Here is a 6,633-nt window from a genome sequence, read left to right on the forward strand (position 1 = left end):
GTTCTGCAGTGCTTCTCACACTGTGCGTCGGGACCCACTAGGTGGGTCGTGAGGCAATCTTAGGTGGGTCCCCATTCATTTCAATTTTTAATTTTTAATATATTAGACTTGATGCCACCATGGGATGTGACTGCATTTGGGGAAATGTTACAGACCTGTACTTTGAACAGGCTGCTATGTGTGTTCTTTTAATAATGATAGTCAATGGGACTTACTCCTGAGTAAGTGTGGGCAGGATTGCAGCCTAGGATTGTTAAAAGTTTTCCTGCTTGACGATGCCACTTCTTTTATGACATCACTTCTGATAGGTTCCAACAGATTCTCATTCTAAAAAGTGGGTCCCAGTGTTAAATGTGTGAGAACCACTGTTCTTGATCAGTGGTTCTCAAACTTTTTACACTGGGACCCACTTTTTTAGAACGACAATCTGTTTGCAAACTGCAGGAGCTGAGCTCTTTGCAAGGTAATTAGCAGCTACAGTATCTGATTGTTTAATAGTTTCAGGGCTTGAGGCAATTAGTTATCTGATCTTTCCTTCACCCTTTGATGACCCACCAAAAATCAGGTTATGACCCACCAGTGGGTCCTGACCCACAGTTTGGGAACCACTGTTGTACAGACTACTTAATCTTATACATTAAGTGCCTTTCTCAGTAGGGCTGGGTGTACTGCTCCCTTTTCCAGTTAGCTAAAGGACTACACCTCACCTTAGCCTGAAACTCTTAGCCTGTGGATTGAAGCCTAGAGTTTTATATTGACCTGAAGCCTAGAGTTTTATATTAACCTATATTAATTATTCTCGATGACGCATTCTCGGCATCACCTGGCAGGACAAAGTTCCAAACAACACAGTCCTGGAACATGCTGGAATCCCTAGCATGTATGCACTGCTGAAACAGAGGTGCCTGCGTTGGCTTGGTCGTGTCGTGAGAATGGATGATGGCCGGATCCCAAAGGATCTCCTCTATGGAGAACTCGTGCAAGGAAAGCGCCCTACAGGTAGACCACAGCTGCGATACAAGGACATCTGCAAGAGGGATCTGAAGGCCTTAGGAGTGGACCTCAACAAGTGGGAAACCCTGGCCTCTGAGTGGCCTGCTTGGAGGCAGGCTGTGCAGCATGGCCTTTCCCAGTTTGAAGAGACACTTGGCCAACAGTCTGAGGCTAAGAGGCAAAGAAGGAAGGCCCATAGCCAGGGAGACAGACCAGGGACAGACTGCACTTGCTCCCAGTGTGGAAGGGATTGTCACTCCCGAATTGGCCTTTTCAGCCACACTAGACGCTGTTCCAGAACCACCTTTCAGAGCACGATACCATAGTCTTTCGAGACTGAAGGTTGCCAACAACATATTAATTAATATAAAATTATAATAAAATTATAATTATAAAATTTATATTAATATAAAATTCCTGGTTAATATAAAATTTTATATTAACCAGGAATATAAACTGGCAATACAACAAGAAGAGGGCTCACCTGTGGTCTGGCAGAACTGCAGGTATCCATACAGTATTACTTTTGCAGCATATTGCTGTGTGAACAGGGAGGGAGGAACAACCCAGCAGTGGAGAACAGTAGCAACCTGAGAATGCCCCCGCCCCCCAAGACAAAGCTACTTGTCCAGACATTCAGCCACTTGTTGGCTGTTCTCGGTGCAGGAGGGATTTCCACTAGATTCAGTAGTCTTACTCTTGGAAAACTGCACAGGAATTCAGCCAATATTGCTATGATCAGAACAGTATACAAAACTTAACTGATCCACAAGAACCATGCAATTTAAACAATTCTCATTTTTAAAAAAATCTAAAGAATGGAAACAAGACAGTAAAATATAGTACTGGATAGCAAATTCCAGCAGAGTGTGAGAACAGATTAACATGTGTAAAAAGCCTAACTGTTGAAAGACATCAAAGTATGTGCCAGAAGAACCTGCCTGAGAAGACTTTTCCACAAGAAAGATGCCACAATCAAGTCAACTGGTTGTCACTGTTGCATCCAAAGGCAGGAGAATCCAAAGGAGGGTCTCAGAGGTTGATCTTAGGGCCCAATCTTATCCAAATGTCCAGTGCCAATGCAGCCACAATGCAGCCCCAAGGTAAGGGGAAAAAATTATCTTACCCTGAGGAGGCCTCTGTGACTCTCCCCCCACCCCCACTGCAGGATGCAATGCATGACCCGTTGACATGGCTGCTCAGTGCTGGGAGGTTGGATAGGATTGGGCTGATAACAAGCAAACAGGCTTGTCTAGTGTATTAAATACCAATTTCTAAAATTAGGTTTTTAACTCTGTGATGTAGATGTAAACATATTGTATCAAATGCCATAGTCTCTTGAACCATTCTCTTGCCTAGTCCCAGTGACCTCCAGACCAAGTCTTATTCCTACAAGGTTAATTTAGTTCCTAAGATCAAGCAGATTCCAGCAGCTGTAAGTGATGCAGTTGGAACTTCAGCTGCTCCAGAGGTACATCATGTAAGGACATATACTTATAAAGCAGTCTCTGATTTGACTTATTTAAGAGGCTTTTGTGGCAATAACTGTCATGATCTGCCATTCACTGACACAACCCCCCCAGAAAGATGAGCAGCCCAGGCATGTGCGTTTGAAATTGGCAAGATGCCTCATAGAGATTGTGAACTCAGGTGACCCTACTGAAACTTCAGAGATAATCTTGTTCACAAATTCTCACTCAGGCTGCTCTCAAAGAGACAAAGCCAGAATGATGTCTTACAGTGTCTAGCTTTTCCACCAGAAAGAAGTAGCATTTTGCTTTATTCGGCTCCAGATACCTAGGTCCTGATCCTGGTTAATGAAGAATGTGGAATGAGTCTAAGATGAAACAGAAAGTAATAAATGAACTTCATTGAGGACATTTTGTCCACTAGAGAGACCAGGTGTTTTCAGAAGTAAATATCATGCATGCACATTTTAAGGAATATTTATCATCTTGGAGCCATGGCATTTGGTACACTTCTCAGACAATAAATCATTACTGAATATCGATGAGCAGTTTTTATGCTTTTCAACAGATAAATCTTACAGCAAGAGAGAGTGGTATTTTCTCTCATAAATCCCCAAATGTATGAAGTTTACCCCCAAGAGTAAGCTAAAAAAAACCCCTTAGATTCCTTCACCTCTAGCTATAGTACAAAAGCAAAGAGGTTTTCCCTACATGCATGCACTGGTTGAAAACCCATGTTGTGATCAAACTAAATTTAAACAGCAGCTGCGACAGATGAATATGGAGTAAGATCTTATGTGCGGGCAAAGTGTGAAACCCCCCTTCCCTATGACAATCCAAATCAGGCCGTTTTCCACATTTTAAATTTTAGTGTATTAATTGAAATCTTGTCATCTTTATTTATATGTTTATTACAATAATTTTCTAAACAGAATTTATATACATTTATTGGGTTGTTCTAAATAAAAGACATCCATTATGTGTTTTTTTAAGTCCCTTGCAGTACATTTTCAAGATGGTATAAAAGCCAGAAGGGAATGGTCTGGAACAAACCATTAATAAATGAAATGGATTTTTAAAAAATCAGCGGGGTGTGTTAGAGATATTTGAGAACAATATTTTAGACCAGAAACTGTTCCAATATCATGCTGTTTTATTAACCTCTTCCGTCCAAAATCCATCTAGAACAAGACAGAGCAACCCAAAACACACATTTTATAGCTCATTATTGTGCAAAAAAACCAGCAACAAATGTTAGAGACACATGAGAACAATCTTTGGAAATGACATCCATGCAGTAGTGAAATTATAACCCCTCCTCATCCAGAACCTGTTTTTAATAAACTACAGCTTAGAACAGGGGTGCTCACACTTTTTTGGCTCGAGAGCTACTTTGAAACCCAGCAAGGCCCGGAGATCTACCAGAGTTTTTTTTACAATGTTCGTGCCATCATAACATATAACATTTATGTGTACAATGTATGCTGGTGTACCTTGAGCCCCACTGAGTATAACAGGACTTACTCCTGAGTAGACATGCCTAGGATTAGGCATGCAATCCTAGCCACACTTACCTGGGAGTAAGCCCCATTGAGTACAATGGGCCTTACTCCTGGCGTTTCCTCCCAGAGGCACCTGAAAGGGGGGGGGGTCAGCACTCCGCGATCTACTCATTTTGCCTCGCGATCTACGGGTAGATCGCAATCCACCTATTGAGCACCCCTGGCTTAGAATGACTGCCCCATAGGCATCAAATGAAGCAAAACTCACAACAACACACTGGAAAGGAGAGATAAAATAACACTCCAAAGGACCCCAATATCTATATTCTGGAATCTGATGCAGGCTTTAAAGAGTTTTGAGAAAAATAGATAGGATCAGCAATTTACAATATAGGCAGAGCAACTAAAATTACAGTATCCATTGAAATAATTGGGTGTGAAATAACAGGTCACAAAAGGTCACAAAACTCCCCCACATTCCACTACCTGTTCTGGTTTTCCAGAAAAAGGGCCACAACACCCACTTCTGAGCTGCACAGAGTAACCACAATCACAGTTTCCATTGGAATAATTGGAAATGTTGTAGCAGGCCAAAGAACTCTCTGAAATTCCACATTCTTCTACCTGTTTTAGGGTATAAATGGTCTTCTGGGAAAAGGGGCCAACTTTCATAATGGATGCAACAACCAAATCAGAGTCCATTGGATTAACTGGGTGTGATATAACAAGTCACTATAGCTGCGAAAGGGCTAATATATTAGAGACACATGAGAATAATATTTCAGAAATGACATTAATGCAATATTGAAATTGATACAGTACTTTGCTTATCAGTCCCAATTAGTTCAATGAGGTATAGTATTTCACCACACCAACCTAATGTGTTGTTATGGGTGAGTTTTGCTCACAATTAATACAATTTTACTATTGTATCAATGTCACTTCCAAAATCTTGTTCTCATGTCTCTCTAATATACACTGCTGGTTTTTGCACAGTAATAAGCTATAATATGAATGTTCCTATCCCAGATGGGTTTGGCCTGGGAAAGTGTTGATAAAAGCAAGCTATTATGGTTCAGGTTTAAAATATTATTCATAAATGTGTCTCAAACACATCCCATGTTTTTTGTATCTCATTTATTAATAGCCCCTTCCAGCTCATTCCATTCTGGCTTTTACACTGCCCCAATTCTAATAACTCACTCTAACAAAACGTTAACAAGGTACTCTATCCCCAAAAAGTAAAAATAGGGCCTATAATTTCAGGATCAATTTCCAAAACTGCAGTAAAAACAGTCTTGTAGCACCTTGAAGATTAATGCATTTAGCATAAACTTCTGTGGACTAGACCCCACTTTCATCTGATGAAACGCCATACTCTACGAAAACTTATGCTTAGGGATGTTTGAAAATAGTTTTAATTTTTTGCAGATTTTGTGATTTGAAAGGTAGAAAATGGTGTTATGTGTTTTTATTCCAAGTTCTCATTTTAATTCATTTTAAAAGCTTTAAAGATGTACTAGGTAGGTGATACAGGTGGTATAATGTCAGCAAATGCAGCCACAGTATTATTTCTAACTGGAAAAGTAACCTAATTTGATTTCTCGTAAATATCTTAAACACCAAAATGCAGTGTTTTTTGTTTTAAATATTTAAATATTTTAAATGCAGTGTTTTGTGTTTTTATGTGTTTTTAACAAAAAACAAATCTACTTATGCTAAAAGAGAGTTTCATTATTCATTTTGTTATCAGGAAGAAAGACCAGCAAATGCATTTATTGTCAATGCTGGTTGTTTGTTTAATTTTTGTACTGCTGGTATTTTATGAGCTTTGTAAACTGCCTTGGATTACCAGGTAATGGGGGAGTGGGGTGGAGTATAACATAAGGACATAAGCAGAGACCCAAGAGCTGGATTATGTCAAAGGCCCATCCAGTCCAGACTCCTGTATCTCACAGTGGCCCACCAGATGCCTCAGGGAGCACACAAGAGATCTGCATCCTGGCGCCCTCCCTTGCAACTAGCATGCTGAGGTAGCCTGCTTCTAAAATCAAGAGCTTGCACATGCCCATCACGGCTTGCAACTTGTGATGGACTTTTCCTCCTGAAGTGAGTCCAACTCCCTTTAAAAGGCATCCATGCCAAATGTCATCACACATCTTGTGGCAAGGAGTTCCACAGATTAATTACATGCTGGGTAAAGAAATATTTTCTTTTGTCTGTTCCAACACTCCTGACAATCAATTTTGGCATTAATAAAATAGTATTAATAACTATTTTAATTGATTGATGTAACAAAATGGAGGCAATTGAAAGGCAAGGCATCACAAGCCTTGTTGGGCAAGTCTATGTTTAAGTGTTAAGGACACCCTTATGGACACTGACGGAAAACCCCCATCAGTGAGAGTACTCTTGGCAGATAAAGACTTCCACTTCCGTCGTGCTTTTCGAAGAAGGCTGTCTGCAACCCCATCAGTGGGAGTGCTCTTGACAGATAAAGACTTTCACTCCCATCGTGCTTTGCGAAGAAGGCTGCCTGCAACCCCATCAGTGGGAGTGCACTTGACAGATAAAGACTCCCACGCCCGTCGTGCTTTGCGAAGAAGGTTGCCTGTAACCCGACTTTCCTCTCGGCGCGATGCTTTGTGGGGCTTGTAGTCTTTTGGTAG

This window comes from Tiliqua scincoides, chromosome 2 (assembly GCF_035046505.1).
Source record: "Tiliqua scincoides isolate rTilSci1 chromosome 2, rTilSci1.hap2, whole genome shotgun sequence".
Taxonomy (NCBI): domain Eukaryota; kingdom Metazoa; phylum Chordata; class Lepidosauria; order Squamata; family Scincidae; genus Tiliqua; species Tiliqua scincoides.